Below are 18,571 nucleotides of genomic sequence, written 5' to 3' on the forward strand. Positions count from 1 at the left end.
ATCCTCAATTATTTTATATAGGGGAGTGTATGTAGGGATGGGCGCCTTTTTGCCAGCGTTTGAATAGGGTTGGCACAACATTGATAGTTCGCCCCGGGCGCCGGAATAGGTTGCTACGCCTCTGCTTCCTGCTAGGGCGCCGCCCTGGCGAAATCTTTCCCGGGGGGGGGGGCGTGCGGACATTGTTAAAAGTATATATTTTTTCTATATAAATTCCGTTTTGTTCGGGGGTGATGGGGGTCGATAGACTTTCTTCGGGGGGTGGGGGGGGTGGGGGCTCTGCTCCCCCCCCCCCACCCCCACTCCCGAATAGATTCCTGGAAAAAACTCTGTTCATAAAGTTTTATGGCGATCCGATGAAAAAGATGTAGTAATTCATATAGGACAAACAGATAAACATACTTTCATTTCTATAAATATAAATAGATATATACATACCCGCACCCGGAAACTTAGTCACAATTTTCTTTGTTACATTTGAACCCTTTAGGTTAATCAATATTAACAAAATTGAACAAGATGCAACAAATACAGTTAACCAAGAAATCGAACAAGTAAAATTCACGTTATCTTTTTATTGTTTTTAGATATAGAGTAGTAACAGACAGTTTCTTCCAGGCATCTCTTCGGGGGGGCTAAGCCCCCCCGAAAAATTTTTACCACCCCCCCGAACGAAATGAAATTTATATAATTTATATAGAAAATATATACTTTTAACAGTGTCCGCCCCCACCGAAGAAAGTTTACCGCCCCCCCCCCCCGAAGATTTTAAGTGCCCCCCCCGGAGAAAAAAGTCTGGAAGAAACACTGGTAACAGACTACCTACACGTCCTAACTCGCGACGAGGTACACATTTGTATTAAAATACAGATCTAAGACATTTTCCATTTAGGTGGGTTTTGCAGTACAGTGGTTTCTTAAGTCGTGGACAAGTGATTGCGCTTATCTCTGTTGAGTAGCAATGTATTCTGTCCTATATTAGACACATTTGTAAATATCTGTCACAATATGGGCATAGAGATGATATAACGATAGCTTATCTTTGCGGACGACGCTAAACTTTGGCATTGACACCACGGCCTAAAGTTCAAATTTGGTCCTTCAGAAATGTTTGAAGTGTCTAGATTAAAACTACTTTTCTCTTTTATGTGCCTACTGACCACATCACATGTATTTGTTCTGAAAGTCTAAAAACAGAGGCACAAATATATCGTCTAGACTTGTGAGGTCTACAGATTAGGTATTTTGGCAGTTATCTAAGCCCTTGCCTGTTCTGACTCAAAGCCTTATTCTTTCTCTATCGACGCCTTGCGTAACATGGGATTGGGTTTTTAAGGCGACATAAAGCTTTATGTTGTTCCTTTTTGAGTACACTAGATTAAAAACTGACGTTTTCAGATGCCTAAAGATGTTTAACCACTAATTAATCAGAATAATGGGTCAAGATTTCAATTCTTGGTTTAGGGACACGTTAGTTGCCGGGGTTGAGCTAATGTCGATAGCATAAAGACTGTACCTTGATGCGGGCGTTTTATTTGTTGCCCATCGTAATAATTGAATGGTTGATGGGGCTTCTTCAAGGGTTTGGTTTGCCGTAATGTTAATGATATCATGCATGTGAGGCTTTTGTAAGAAGAAAATGCGTTAAAACACTTTTTAGTTATGCTTTTTTTTTAAATAGGCCTATATTTTACGACAACATAATCGTAATGAACAATAAAATGAATTTAAACAACTTTAGAATACACCTGTTTCGGCTAACATGAATGTTATTCTTCAAACCAGTAATGTTAAACGTGTCTTTTTCGCATTTTCCACTTATAAGCAATACAGTAAATTCCGATAACTTCCATATGCGTACAAGCAATGGCGTAGGCGAGGAGGGGTTTAATAGTGATTTAATAATGATACTTTCTTAATCCTCTACTGGACATCATGTTTGGTACCTTGCCCCCGGCAACTGGGTGGATTTGGATTACACCCAAGTTTTCTTCATAGTAAATGACTTCAGTTTTAATTATTGGAGTTGGTAGCAACATTGACACAGTTGAAGGTATTCAGAACAAGGTGGCCAGGAGAAATCACATTAATTAGTATAAAATTTACCATTACTAACAATAGGCCCTACTTAATTGTTTAATGTTGCTGGATATTAAGCCTAGTAGGTATTTATGTTTATTAATTTGTACAGAAACAAAAAAAAAATGATTCCCAAACAAAGTTTTATTTTTCAGAAATAAAGAAAATGATACAAATCAATAAAGAACAGTTTTCAAAAGAAATTGTATATAGATCTAAGTAATTATTATAAAATAGGAATATAGTATTGCATAGATAAAAATAAAATACTTGACACAAACAATATGAGGAATATTTTTTATCAGAGAAGAGAAAAATATATGATGTAGTTTGAAAATAATAATCTACAGAATGTAGCTTTTGCAGATTAAAATGAAAATTCTCATGCCTATATAATTTATTGAGTAAATGAAGCAAGGCCCAAAACACTAGGCTAAATAATATGCATGGGACAGGCATTGAAAACTACAAATTGCATATAGTGAAGGTTACCCTACTTTTATTGGCTATATCCACCACAGTAAAGATTTATGGCTTTCTTACCTGCTTGTAAAATTGTTTAGGAAAAAGTGAAGTATTGTTAACTTTTTATGGCAGGCCAACTACGGGCTGTGTTCTGGGAACATGTCATCTGTAAGGGGCATTGTTCTCGGCACATGTTGTCATTTTGTGTGTTCTCGGCACATGTTGCCATTTTGTGTGTTCTGGGAACATGTTGCCATTTTGTGTGTTCTGGGAACATGTTGCCATTTTGTGTGTTCTGGGCACATAATGACATTTTGTGTGTTCTGGGAACATGTTGTCATTTTGTGTGTTCTGGGCACATAATGCCATTTTTATGGCAGGCCAACTACGGGCTGTGTTCTGGGAACATGTCATCTGTAAGGGGCATTGTTCTCGGCACATGTTGTCATTTTGTGTGTTCTCGGCACATGTTGCCATTTTGTGTGTTCTGGGAACATGTTGCCATTTTGTGTGTTCTGGGAACATGTTGCCATTTTGTGTGTTCTGGGCACATAATGACATTTTGTGTGTTCTGGGAACATGTTGTCATTTTGTGTGTTCTGGGCACATAATGCCATTTTGTGTGTTCTGGGAACATGTTGCCATTTTGTGTGTTCTGGGCACATAATGACATTTTGTGAGCTCTGGGAACATGTTGCAATTTTGTGTGTTCTGGGCACATAATGACATTTTGTGAGCTCTGGGAACATGTTGCCATTTTGTGAGTTCATGGAACATGTTGACATTATTTGGCTGTGTTCTGGGAACATGTTGCCATTTTGTGTGTTCTGGGAACATGTTGCCATTTTGTGTGTTCTGGGAACATGTTGCCATTTTGTGTGTTCTGGGAACATGTTGACATTATGTGGCTGTGTTCTGGGAACATGTTGACATTATGTGGCTGTGTTCTGGGAACATGTTGACATTATGTGGCTGTGTTCTGGGAACATGTCTGTTTCATTTTTAAATATTATAATAAAACATTTTTAGAAATTCTATATTAGGAATTGTGTATATATATAAATTTATATATTTAATAAGACAATTGGATGAATTATAATAAACAGCAAAAATGATTCAAATAAGTTTAGAAGTATTTGGCTTGCTGTCCCAACAGTGAACTGTATTCCGAGCTTGTTTCCCTAGTGATAACCCATCTTTTTTGTGCCACCCTTCCAATCAAATATCCAGCTTTTTCTTGGCCTGTATCATATTGCTGGTTATAGACTTGCTTGATTTGTGTATCACAATATGATTTTGAATGTTCTTCTGTAAATGAAATAAAGACAAAATATTTAGAAATATTCTTTTGTGGAACTAGCAAGAGAAATACATTACAAATTTATATTACTATCTCTACTATTTCTTTACTATAACTAATTACTTTGAAAAGATAAAGCACTGAACATGATGAATAACAAGAAACAAACATTATCAGCAAATATTATAGATTTAAAATTGTGTTCATTCATATTGAAGATTAATGAAGTAGACTATCAATATTTACCCTCTTGATAGCTGATACTTTGATTTGATGTCTTTACTTTAAGCTTACACATCAGTCTCTGTGTGGTAAAATATGAAATAATATGCTTCAATAAAACTGTTTCAGTATATTAATTATATTAGATAAGTACATAGTTTTGAGCTCTATAACAATATGTGTTTCAATTATCATTCAAATATAATACCCTCTATGTTGTACAACTCACTGATTTATTAGAATTTAAGAAAAGACAATAATTAATAAAATATTTTGGATTAAAATCCATTATATTTATTTTAACATATAATGCTATCTCTTGCTATAATAATTACTTTAAAAATGGGTTATGCCTATAGTACAGTTACCTGAGGATGAAACTAGGCACAGTGTATAGTCCACGGAGACTGATTAATATCCCTTGTAATTGAACATCAGTTGTAGTTATGAAATCTGGATGACCAAACACACACTCATAGTCCTGAAAAGCAATTTACACATAGATTAGCAAGAATATCTCACAAATTATTAAATTAAAGCTAACCCCTATGTAGTGCAATCCATCAAAGTAGTAGCATTTTTGTTAAGTTGTAGACAAAATACAAAGTAATGTTTGTTCTGTGATTTACATACTTTTATAAAATAGCAATATATATATATATATATATATATATATATATATATATATATATATATATATTCATTGTAAATTTTAGTTATGTCTTGCTATTAAATTTATTTACTCGACTGATCTAAACTCACTTTATTTAAACATAATATAGTGGATAAGTATAGTGATTTTATTATTCAGCAATAAATAGCAGGCCTAAAATTTTTTAAATAGTAACTTTTGCGAATGAACACATTAAATTCTATGTATTTCCATTTCTATGTCTTTCCCAACTTGATGCATATTACTAACCAAGCATTAAACTATAGTCCTAAACCTGACTCTAATTATCATTTATCGGACAACCTGAACCTTTGCGATACCATGTTATAATATATTATTTTAAAAAAGCGCTTACCACTAATTACTAAAATCAATTGTTTTTAGTATTAACTGAGCCGCATACTATTGGCTCCTATTGTCATCACCAGAAATCCAGTATGTTGGCAAAGATTAGTCTCTAAGTTCCCTGCAACCTCCTTCCTCTTGAGTGCGGAAAACACTGAAATTATTAATCATTATTTCATTATGCCTAATAATTTAAAGGTAGTATTAAAGTAGTACTAAATAGTATGAGTCTTAGTTACTATAGGTCTAATGATAATTATTATTGTGTATGCTTACATGCTTTAAGTTTTATGCACAATATTGGTATATATTATATAGTCTATAGTATATAGCCTAAGCTATAGAGTACATAGGCCTATAAGCCTAAATATAACAGCAGCTTGAATAATGCTCATTAGCATGCATTCACTATAAACTATAAAGATAAACAAATATTTCAATTTAATTTAATTATAACTAATAATAGTAAATAGGCTTTTTTCTTGTGGTAACAAATTTAAAGTATAGGGCAGTACAGTTATAGTATAGTATAGGCCTACTAGATTCTATATTTAAGTATGTGGGCTTTTCATTCCAATGCACCACAATAGATACCACACATGATCAAGCTGGACCTCTGATCTAAAGATTTAATAATTGGGCCTAACAAACAGTGAAACTACAATAAAAATCATGTAAATTACCAATTTAACCTTCTTACCTCCGCTTCTCTAGATCTAGATGGCAGATGGGTTTTCTTTTTATGCAGCCGTATGATTAGATTCTAGAATCTAGACTATATTCTAATAAACATGAAATAACAACTAACCAGAACACTAGATCTAAATTTCTATATTCTAAGAAATATGTATTAAACCTATAGGCCTAATATTTATTTTAAATTCCTATGCGATGTGTCGTGAACTGTAGGTTTCATGTTATTTTTGTAATGGCGGAAATCAGTTTAAAATTTCGTTTCCTTCCTTTTGTTATTCTATTTATAGATTCAAAAGTCGGAGCAATTATCATTGAGTTTGTCGGCTGATCCACACAGGAAGTGACCGTATATCTATTAGTTACTCAGTGATCCGATCATTGACAGATACAGAGATAGCCATTCGCATGGGGTGCAGCGAGAGAGAGAGAGAGAGAGAGAGAGAGAGAGAGAGAGAGAGAGAGAGAGGTGGGGTCCATGGGAGGGGTTATAACCCCACCTAACCCCCCCTTGCCTACGCCACTGTAGACAAAGATAAGCAACTGCGAACACGAACTCACGTCTGTTGGTTCATCAGCTTGAAAAGCAAACAATGGTGAAAGCTTGATTTCAATAAAAATGTGTTATTTAACATTTACCGACATGTCTGCTATAAGCCGCTGAATAGTATTATTAGGCAGAGATATTTGTTGCATCTTTACTGCACTGGAATCCTGAAGAATTAACTTTACCATCTTCAAAATGCAGCGTTTGATGAGATTTTCTCCTTTGTACAGTACGCATTTCTTCTTCTTTTCAGTGATGTTAGTAAAGCCGGATACCTTTACTAATATTTAGGAAGAGACCCACGCTTTATTGAGTTTATAAATGTATTGGTCATAGCTTTCTCCCCATTTACCCTGGGTATCGACAGTAAAAGATGATGTTGATGAATGTAGACAATTACTATACTATTATCATTCTGATAAAAATCAATGAAGAAATATATTTAAAAACAATTTTTCGGTAAAACAAAAACCCAAGTTGGCCGTCTTTGAATTAATGTATTGCATTTCGATGTTTTAATTGCAAGAAAAAAACCTCAATTCTGAAATGGAAATAGGAGATCACTCAAGTACTAACAATATATAATGTACGTCCTTATAATAAACGAGCCAACCCGTACGCCGCTATTTAGTTGATTCATTTTTCTATTTTTCAGTGATTCCTAATTTGTCAATTCGACACTACCAATGCTGCCACCGAAAATATTTGCTTTAAACACTATAAGTAGCTCGATGAAACGATAACACCCCCCACCCCCCTTCCTTTCTCCCAACCTCTACCACGCCCTCCGTGAAAGCAGCCTCCTCTTAGTTACCTCCCATAAGTTTAAAATAGTTTTAAACTAAATTATCTGCCCCTAACAGCCTTCAGTAATGGACCCGGCTCTACGATTGTAAACATTGGGCGTGAACCACACCTCATCAGACCAGTGGTGGTGGGGTGGTAGCGATATGCCTAGAAACGAAGAGATGGGACTGAGAGGCGCGCTTACGTCTTGGTGGTGTCCCGCGTGGTCCCCATGAAGAGAATTATACGATTGTAAACATTCGGGATGAACCACAGCTCACCTGACAGGTTAGGATGAGGGTGGTGGCTAAATTGCGTAGTGTCTTCTATGGTCACTATGAAGAGAATTATATATATAGATAGATTATATTGATTTTGAAATTCTAAATTTATTTGGCAATTGCTGGAATTCTTCTCCTCAATTTTATTTCTGTCTTAGTTTAGCACAAAGTATGAAAAAATACGATATTTTGTTTTAATTGTGTACTTTTACAATCTTTTATTAGTTCAGGTTCATTAGTGAGTAGTAGACGGCCGACATTGCTAGCTTTAACAGTGACGTAGTAGACGGCCGATATTTCTAGTTTTGAAAGTGCCGTAATGGACCGGTCTTAACAACTAGGTTCACTGTAGGATTAGTGGACGGCTGTTATAGCTATTTTAACGAGTGACGAAATGGACGGCTTTTATAGCTATTTTAACGAGTGACGAAATGGACGGCTTTTATAGCTATTTTAACGAGTGACGAAATGGACGCCTGTTATAGATATTTTAACAAGTGACGAAACGGACGGCTGTTATAGCTATTTTAACAAGTGTCGTAGTAAATGACTTTTGTATGTAGGTTATCAAGTAAATAAAGACCAAAAGTAAAAAGTAAAGTTCCCTTTTCAAACCTGACGGTCTATAGGGCAAGTGAAGTAGAGCTCACTTGTTTCTGTGACCTCGGCATACGGAGAGATAGATAAAGACCAAACTATCTTAAAATTTAGCGAAGTATTAAACCAGTGATTTATCAGTTTTGTAATAGTTAGTGTTGCAGGTAAATCTTTGAAAATAATATTTGTTTTGTAAGTTGCGCAATATCAGTAAAACGTCCATTTTTGTTCTAATGTAACATTATTTAACAAATCCCAGTGCAGTGTTATTAATAAATTTCAATATTTTTCATAACTCAACTCTGGTTGGCTTATAGCTACATTGCTAATGAGCAAGTGAGCATTAAATATAAACCAGTTTATTGTTAGTAAGAATGTTATGTTAAGGTGTTCCCTTTGAATCCAGTTTGTGATACAAATGAAATAATCTGCATTCCTGTGTAATTAAAGCAATAGGATTTATAGTCTTATATAGACTGAGCTTTACTTACAACAAAATGAGTTTCCTGTCTAATCCCTGTTTGATTAAATACAGAAGCAAATATTTTTCTGGCGAATAAAATATTCATACTTGATTCAACTGATTCACGAGCAAATTCAAACACACACAAACACACACATACCGCAATCACAAACCTACTCCCACAAACACACTTGCAATCAAACACAAGTACAAACGAGCACACGTCATCAGCCAGTGAGGGGTTAAAGTGGGGGGAGGGGCTAATAAAGCAGCAGCCCAGAGGACCTTGATTATGTTTGGGACCCACAATTTCTTTACAGACTATAATAAATTAAATTTGTATATGGTATTCTCTTTATACTAGTTAAAATGTTCATGGAAAGGTAAAAGCAATGTTTGTTTTTTTAATTAACAAACAAAATCACCTAAAGAAATTCATAAAAAACGTTTTAATAACAAGCTTTTATGTAATAATGCACTAAAAAGTAGAAAATAAATTATAGACTACTATTTAAATAACTATAAAGAAAAGCGTGGGTCACTTTAGTATCTATTGGATACCTTTAGTAATGTTAAGGAAGACACCCACGCTTTTCTTTCTAGTTATTTAAATAGTAGTCTATAATTTATTTTCTACTTTTTAGTGCATTATTACATAAAAGTATTAAAAGCTTGTTATTAAAACGTTTTTTATGAATTTTTTTTTCAGTACTTTACATGTTTCTTTACAATAGAGTTACATGACTTTAAACCATTGCGCGCCTACTGAACGTGATGGCGCAGCCATTGAACGTGATGGCGCAGCTATTGAACGTGATGACGCGAGTGGTGTGGTTGGATAGACATGCCTACTAATTCGGTCCAAATTTTAATTAATTCATAAAAAATTAATTAGGCATCCAATTAAGTCAAATTTAATTTCAGATTGCATTGTCTTCATGTCTTGACCCACGTGTCAAATGTGAATCGTATCGGTCAATTAGAAGTGACCGAATTTTCACTCCAGCGTTTCGATCTAGACTGACGACTGACGACAGACTGTCGACAGACAGAGGAAGTGAGTTAAATAAAAGCTTGTAAAAATCACTGAACATTTAAAAACAGACAAGATTTAATTAATTATCTGCCCATTGTTTGCTTAAAATTGTATGTAGGCCTACCTAAATTAATATATTTTAATTCTGACGTAGTAAGCTCACTAATTAATCTCCTTCACTAATGAATCTAACGGCCGTCCACTACCTCACCAATCAATGTAGCTGAAACGACCTTCCACTACGTCACTAATTAATCTATCTGTATCAGCCGTCCATTATTCACATTTAGCTAAAAATTCAGAGTGAGTTTTTAGTTTTTACAATGCATTTTAATTCCACATTGGCTTAGAAGGTAAAACGCAATTTATCGCTGCTGATTCTAATCAGTAAGTCATGGGTGGTGTCACTATCATTAAACCACCGTTAATTTCTAGTTTTTTTCCTCTAGTTTGTTTCCTCTAGTTTGTTTACTCTAGTTTGATTCATTATACAATCAGTCAGTCAACGAAATTGTCACTCAGTGGCGTCGCCAGGTCGTGTGTCACACGGTGCGGAAACGAATGTTGTCGAATTCTCTGCCTTCTGTCAAATTTTGAGTAGCTTCCGTTGAACGGAAGTAGTAATTTACGTTATTTCCGATTTCTCAAAAAAAAGGGATGAATTTATAAAGTACTAACACTAATATTCCGCACTAGTATAAATTTCAAGTGATTTTTGTGCACGATTTCAATACTTCCTATATACTCTGTATACGAGAAAGTAACAAAACAAAAACAAACATTAATATACAAACTTTTAAACAACTCAAGTTTTAGTAAAATATAGATTGATAGGGGTAGTCGATAATACTGTTTAAAATCTTTATTTATTCTATGTGTACAGAGATGATGCTATGTTACATTTTCTTTTTACTTAGTTGGGATGTCAATCCTTAAATGGTCTAGTTATTAGCAGTTTCTAGCTAGGATAGGACATAGACTCAGTAGCGTAGCGAGGGGGGGGGGGCTGGGGTACATATGTCCCCGGGCGCCGACCTTAGGGGGCGCCAAAATGGGTTTGAAAAATAAATTGAAAGATTGAGGGGGTGCAAATTGAAAGTTTGAGGGGGGTGCATATCAAAATCTTGAGGGGGTGGGGGTGCAAATCGAAATCTTGAGGGGGGTGCAAATAAAAAAGTTTGTCCCCGGGCGCCGGGAAGGGTCGATACGCCTCTGCATAGACTACATTTTATTAGTATGGGATAGCTTATAACACTATCACAAGTGGCGTGCCCGAGGAAGAATTCTTTCACTCATGGTAGCATATTGTTAAGTTATGTCTTGTTAACGATTGTTACGCAACCTGTCACGTATCATGGTCACGTCCCTTGAACGTTCAGTCTCTTTACTGTGTACTTGTGCGGAAGTTTAGGAAAGGCAGGTTCAGAGATAAGACGTGTCGCCTGAGCTGTCTGTATCTATATATATATAATTCTCTTCATGGAGACCATGCGAGACACCACGTAAACGCACGCCGTTAATACCCCGCTCTCTAGGCGTATAGCTACCACCCCACCAGTTTGGTGAGCTGTGGTTAACACTAAAAATGTTTACAATCGAAGAGCCGGGTCGAATTAGTGACGGCTATTAGGGGCAGATAATTTAGTTTTTAAGCGATTTGAAGCTAAGTGAGGTAGTAACAAGTTCTGGTTGATATTTTCATTGTCGTCACGGACGGTTGCTTTCACAGGGGGCGGGAGGGGGGGGGGGGGAGTAGAAAGTGAGGGTGAGGATAACCGTCTTTCACGAGCTACCGATAGTGTTTTAAAGCAAAATATTTTCAGTCACAGTATTGGTAGTGTCGAATTCACAAATTATAATTTACTGAAAAATAGAAAGTAAAACAACTAAATAGCGGCGTATGCTACGTCGCGGGTCACCCCGTATAAGTATCAACTTTGTCAACTATCAACTGTGTCATGTAACACATGCTCTCTTCCCCCTGTACAGCTCGATCAAATGACGCTTTATCCCTATAGTTCTCCTCGAGTATTGTGGGCGGAGAATGTTTCTATGTAGACCACGTGAACCGCTGGTTTAACCGACAATCAACTAATGTAACTGGTGTACGTCAGATTATGCTCTATATAGCCGTTGTGTGTTCGATTGTCTGCTCCCGTGTAAGACACTGAGCATTTGTGTCTCATCCTCACATCGTAAATTGAAGTACAGGTGAGTAGGCAAGCATTTTACATATCTATCTACATTTTAGCCAAACCAGAATGTCGAATTCACAAATTATGAATTACTGAAAAGTAGAAAATAAAACAACTAAATAGCGGCGTATGCTGCGTCGCGAGTCGGCGCGTAATAAATAATCTTAAAACATCAGACAAACTGTAATGTTGTGAACATTGTTGTGCTAATCACCCTTCAGCAGGTCTAGATACAGACATGCCACTATTTAGGGGTTGGGGCAGTGGCGTTGCGAGGTCGGGTGTCACCAGGTGCGGCACCTAATGATGTCACCCCCCCGCCACCGTAAGAATAAAAAATGTATATCGATATATATATATATATATATATATATATATATATATATATATATATAAATATACATATATATATATTCCATATACACGTGTAAGTATGTGTATACGCATGTGTATAATTATTTTTTTTCTGCTGAATGTATTTAGTTTTTTACACCCCCCCCCCACACACATGGTTTAACATATAGCTTATTCCGATTCTCAACCAAACCGTTTTCCTCAGGCATATATATATTGCAACGTTGAGTTGTTGATGTAACTCTCCCCATCCCCCCTCTTCCCCCCCCCCCCCCCCACGATGATTGCTTTAAACTGTGCTTAGATAATACTAACGATTTGTATCCATATTCGGTTATAAATTCAGCTGGATGTTGCATGTTTTCTTTACCATTAGCAATAATTTTACGTCATGGTGTCACCCCCCCCCCCCCCACCACCCGCGTCGGGATTTGTCCACTTTACTCTTAAAAGACTAGTTAATTCACTCTAATTACTCATTTAATTAAGTGAAATTATCATTTTTCTGTATATGTTTTGTTTATTTTACCTTGGTGTCACCCCCTAAATGGTGTCACCCGGTGCGGTGCGCACCCCCCCCCCCTCACTACGCCACTGGGTTGGGGTTATTAGAAATGTCTAGTTAGGATGTGGTTATTTATAGACCTGCGATATGGTTATCGTCGAACGTTATCTAGCAAAAGTGCTGTAGCTCATAACCCACTCGCTAGTGGTGTTGGCTAGCTAGAGCTGCTACAAGCGAAAAGTCCTTTGAGCTCACCCGATATAAATCTGTTTCTCGAACAAGGTTCCTAGTGATAATGTGAGCATTTAATTTTGCTCAAATGAATGCGATCTTGGCGACTTAATAGATCTAAATCACGTTTAATGATTACTGTAGACCAATGAAAATGTCAAGCTTTTCGAATGAGATAATTAAACAAGATCTTAACTTGCTTTATGTCTAAAAATAAAAGACGATTCTTAGTAAAAAAAATGTCTTTGTTTTTTTTAACATAAATATTCATATAATGCAATTAATTTTATTTTTTATAATGTACATTCGTGTATAAACATAAAGGGTTGCAGCTAAATCAATTCTAGACACACATGGCAGCAATTATAAATATTGTGACACAATGTTGATTAAGTTTGTAAATAAACCGGGAGTGATCTCCCCTTAACTTTCTCGAATATTTTTATATAAAACAATAGGGGATGGGAACTCGGGTATATTTATGTTGAATTAGATCTTTTACTTACGTGTGAAATTTCATTTATCTATCTGAAATAGTACTCAAGTTATAGGCTTTTGAAAAATTCAAAGTATAAAAAGTATCACTTCCGTTTATCGGAAATCGCTCAAAAGTTGATCAGGATCTACGATTTTGATAAAATACTTATATATGAAATTTTATCAACCTAGCTGAAACTGTACTCAAGTTATCGTGTTAACACACACACACACACACACACACACACACACAGACACACAGACACACAGGCACACAGACATACGGACAAGATTGGAAAATTATGTTTTTCCGTATCAGTGCGGCGTAAAACGTCAAGATTTGCAATAATCTCCATTTTTTTTGCACGATTACAAGACTTTCTCTATACTTCGTATATACGAGAAAGTAAAATGTAGCTCTAACAACAACATATATTTCAGCATATCAAGCATGTTCAGAGTTGTGATAGCCATCACATTAGCGGTGTTGATGATGGTGATGGGCGTTCAGGTGTTGGCAGTAAGTCGGCAAACGATTCTCTGTCTTCCCCGTCTATCCATCTGTTCGTCATTCTTTCCTTCAGTCTGTCCGTACAATTGTATTGTCTATTGCTTATATGTGTAAGCCCCGTCAGGGGGGGACCACTATAGCTACATCCAGTGGCGTAAGCAAGGGTTAGGGGGGGTTATAACCCCTCCCATGGACTCACACTCCTATATTATATATATATATATATATATATATATATATATATATATATATATATATATATATATATATATATATATATATATATATTTATATATATAACATATAACTAAACCACGTGGCCTAAAATTACAACACCGCCACGGATTCAGAAAATACCAACATATATTTTAAATCACCAAAAAGAACACATTACGTGTGTACCAGCCGCTTTCATGTCCCAAACATAAATTAATGTAAAAAAAAACTAAGACCTACATTCTCGACCCGGGTCAAAAGACAGAAAGACCATAGCGGTCAGTCGGCCTTTAATCCCCACTCGACCGGAAGAGAAACGCTGTAGCCGATGTCCGGTAGAGCATTCACGCACCAATTCACACACAAAAATAAAAATAATACAAATAATACATTCACCCGCTCACACATATAACTGAGAGTAAATCACAAATAACATACCCAGACTAAATGAACTAATCTTATAAACAACAATAGCGGACCCAAACTTTCCATGAAGTCTCCACTAACCCCTCTCTTAATCTTACAGTGTATAGAGACAGGTCAGGAATGCTCCAAATCTTCATCAAGGTGCTGTAATCAGAATGACAAGTGCCAGGTGAATTCGAGCGTTATACACTTCTCTAGAGATGTGACAGGCATCTGTTTTGATGTGAGCCCCTATCTATTGCAACCAGGCAATTTGAGAAGCGATGGTGAGTTGTCTCTCTTTGAATGTGGGGCGAAGGGTATCGACAGAAAGTCAAATCATTACTCAGTTTAAATACGACATGTGTTGCAATTCTGCTCGTTATAGCTATAAATAATAATATTTCAAACTATCAGAATACAACTAATAATTTTAAAATGTATCAATATTAGCTTCAAAGCTACGGTGGGTTGTGGACCTTGAGTCTAGAAAACAGATCAATGAGTACACACATTTATATTTGTAACACCCAATGCTTTTATTAGATTTGGTATTTTTATTAAAGAACTGACAAGCATATGTAAGCACCAACTCGTATTTTTATAAAAGAACTGACACGCATAATAAATTTAAGCACCAACTCGAAGGTTTTCAAACTTAGTATTTAGTTCTGTTGTAATAATTCCCGTCTGCATCTTTTTTGGGAATTCAACATTTGCCTCTTGATAGTAATTTTTATTTCAACTGGCTCTGGGAATAATTAATTTGATTTTCTAGCTCCATCATTCAATATTTATATTTATAAATTTAAAACAAGTTAATTAAAAAGTCTATTGACATTTAAGCGCAATTTCCTTATGTTATCTAAAAATAGCTCTGTCGTAGCGTAAATCAAGAGCAGGGTTAGTAAACCATTGGTTAGTTATTAAAACGTGTTTTATTTTTAAAAAATTTCAGTATTTTACATGTTTTATTTACAATAGAGTTACATGACTAAAAACCATTGCGCGCCTAGCTACCGAATGTGATTTCGCAGCCATTGAACGTGATGGCGCAGCTATTGAACGTGATGACGCGTGTGGTGTGGTTGGATAAAAATGCCTACTAATTCGGTCCAAATTTTAATTAATTCAAAAAAAAATTTGTGACCGAACGAAAGGGTATTTTTGAAAACTTTCTTCGGCAATATTGTTCTAAATTATGGCAGCAGGAATCGATTGGTACATGTTTCAAGTCGCTAAGTGGTCTGGTTGCCGAGATATGGGCCAAAAACTGCATTTTTTCGAGGTTTTTGGCTTTTCCGGGAAATCCATGAAAGAAACCCGGATTTTTTTGGCCTATGTTCATCCTCGTAACTTGCTTAACATAATTGCTTTTGAAACTAGTCCTCGATATTTCTTCGCTGAGGAGGAGGTACGACTTAAAGCTGCGGACACACATACATCCATACATTCATTCATTCATCCATCCATTCCCAGAAATGACGAGTTAATAAACGCAATTCTCCAGACTGGAAATTGCGCTAAAAAAACATTTGTTCTAAACAAAGTTTTCACCTGTTTTTACGTCAATAGATATTTTGTTTAAGTTTCAAATTTTTAGGACATCCCCTGCTCCAGAAGCATTATTATCACATTTTGGATTTCTCTAATTATATTGCTATTTTCTAATAATATAAATTACTAGATAATATAGTTTTGTCTTCGGCTTAATTTATTACATAAACACATAATGATAAATATTGTATACACTATACTGTTAACTCTGAATGCAATCATATACAATAAATTAGACAACCGCTTACGGCTCGGCTTAGTCGGGCTGATAGGGTAATTCAACCAAAACGTCCTGATTTCGAACCCCCGGGGGGGGGGGGTGAGGTTCTGAAGCTCGGGACAGAAACCTATCTAGCTGAAAAAAACTCCAAACTCAAACAAATTAATTTTTTTTAGTTTGTTCTTGGCTTGAAAAGTTTATTAAAGAAAAAAAAACCTAAATGAGAAAGAAAAGCAGGCTGACGCCGGGTTCAGTGTGCCACGGGACATGTTGACACGTGATACTTAAATGTGGTGGAGAAATCCTCTTCCAATAATACAATTAACGACATAGAATTAGATGAAAGAATACTTTCTGCTATTCCAGAAACCGCGTGCTCTGACAGTATCGAGTGCATCAGTAAATGTTGCCAGAAGTTGACGGGTGCGGGAATGGTAATGATAGAATGTGGCAGTCAAATTGGAATTTTATGTTACACATCTATAGCATACCAACGAGCTTAAATAAGCGTAAGTGAGCTGTTGTTTATTTCCATATTTTAGGAATGTCTGCAGGATAAGTATTAAAGAATCCTTTTTATTTTAAATTACAGTTCATATCCATAAACTTCAAATGTAGTGAGAGGCTTTGTTAGGTTCCTTTTACTGCAAGGTCTTGTTTTATGGTCTATTGGTTATGGAATCGCCGAGCTTTGTTATACAAGTGAGGTGCCATGCGACAGTATTTAATTATAAGCGTTGATAATTGCCATGATGTTTAGATTCGAACAATATACATTATAGACTTTAGCAGTGGCGTAGGCAAGCGGGGGGGGAGGTTGTTATATATACATATATATATATATATATATATATATATATATATATATATATATATATATATATATATATATATATATATTATATATATATATATATATATATATATATATATATATATATATATATATATATATATATATATATATATATATATATATATATGATTTTATACACATGGAAAAATATTTGAACCCCTCCCATGACCGATTCCTGGCTACGCCTCTGGACTTAAGTTCATTAAAAAACATAAGTCACGATTTTCTTACTGGAGGCTACTGATTTCACAAATTCAAAAAATAGATTAATTTCAATATCCACATTAATACACGGGATATTTGTAACACTAAGGTCTTTTTAAATTTTGTTGAATAACTTGACACTGTAATGGCTATGTTTGTATCTCGTTATGTAGTGGAGGAGATTTAGGTTTCAGGTAGCTATGTATTGTATTTTAACTGTGTCTATGTAGCATCTAGCTCAGTGTCTGCAGAAAGGTCTTATTTTTATTTTGTTTAGCAGAAAGGTCTTATTTTTATTTTGTTTAGCAGAAGGGTCTTATTTTTATTTTGTTTAGCAGAAAAGTCTTATTTTTATTTTGTTTAGCAGTATCTATATATATAATTCTCTTCTTCGAGCCGTTAGAAAACAAGCTGCAAACGCTCTCCCTACCTCCCCACCCTTACATGGTTTTAGTGAGCTGTGTTCACTCTAAATGTTTACAAGCAGAGCCAACGATTTTAAACGTAGGGGGGGGGGGGGGGGAGGGGGGGAAGGAAGGGGGGGGGTTATGGTCCTTACGAGCTACTTATAGTGTTTTAAAGAAATATTTTCAGTGTCAGCGTTGGTACTGTCGAATTCACAAATTATGAATTATTGAAAATTAGAAACAACTAAATAGCGGCGTATGTTATGCCGCGGGCCGGCTCGTATTCAATAATAGCGAACTTTTGGTCTCAAAATATTTAGCTCAGCATCTATTTCTTATCATCGAAGCCATAAATTGTATTCCTCGGTATAGATGTGTATAATTAATGAGTATTTTACACAACAGAAAGATAACCATAATTGTAATTAAATACAGTTTATATTTCAAATTTCAGATAAAAATGGAACGAAACTTTCAATTTCAGAACAAGTTATATCAACAGAATTAGACGCCGGCAAAAATTATCATGTTTAAGTGTAGCAGAAAATTTTATTGTTGTTCTTCATTGTACCACCAAAAGAACAATAAAACAACACACACACACACAACCGTTTTATTTTAAATTTCTGATATTTCTCCTACATTGCTCAACAAGAGACAAATCTCTTGCAATATGAATAATTTAACTATTAAATAGAGTGAATTAAAATGTCTGATCTTACACATAGCTAATACAATCTCATATATCTGAAATACTAGCATTAAAGGCATTTGTTCCTGGATACTCTTTGTTTCTTTCATTTAATAGCAAACTGACGCCAGTTAGCACTGTGCATTTATAGCGCGACAGGAAAAAGTATGTGTATGTAGATGAATATAATAGGATGCTGGTGTATAAATGCTGTGGAGTATGTGAGTTAATTGAGACTTACATTGCATTTTCGAC

General features: G+C 35.5%; 2 long non-coding RNA genes across 2 annotated transcripts; one reads left to right on the plus strand and one right to left on the minus strand.

Moving 5' to 3' along the window:
• Positions 1 to 3,266: 3,266 nt before the first annotated feature.
• On the minus strand, positions 3,267 to 5,228 carry LOC131939643 (uncharacterized). The gene is made up of 4 exons (XR_009386443.1): positions 5,095 to 5,228; positions 4,435 to 4,547; positions 4,091 to 4,148; positions 3,267 to 3,852 (listed from the first exon to the last, which is right to left on the minus strand). It is a non-coding gene; the product is annotated as an uncharacterized LOC131939643 (long non-coding RNA).
• A 6,340-nt stretch (positions 5,229 to 11,568) lies between these two features.
• LOC131939498 (uncharacterized) lies at positions 11,569 to 18,406 on the plus strand. Its single transcript, XR_009386431.1, has 5 exons — positions 11,569 to 11,698; positions 13,691 to 13,769; positions 14,503 to 14,668; positions 16,525 to 16,667; positions 18,080 to 18,406. It is a non-coding gene; the product is annotated as an uncharacterized LOC131939498 (long non-coding RNA).
• Positions 18,407 to 18,571: the final 165 nt, after the last annotated feature.

This window comes from Physella acuta, unplaced genomic scaffold, assembly GCF_028476545.2.
Source record: "Physella acuta isolate Inbredline_101_S28 unplaced genomic scaffold, ASM2847654v3 ptg000019l, whole genome shotgun sequence".
Classification (NCBI taxonomy): Eukaryota; Metazoa; Mollusca; class Gastropoda; family Physidae; genus Physella; species Physella acuta.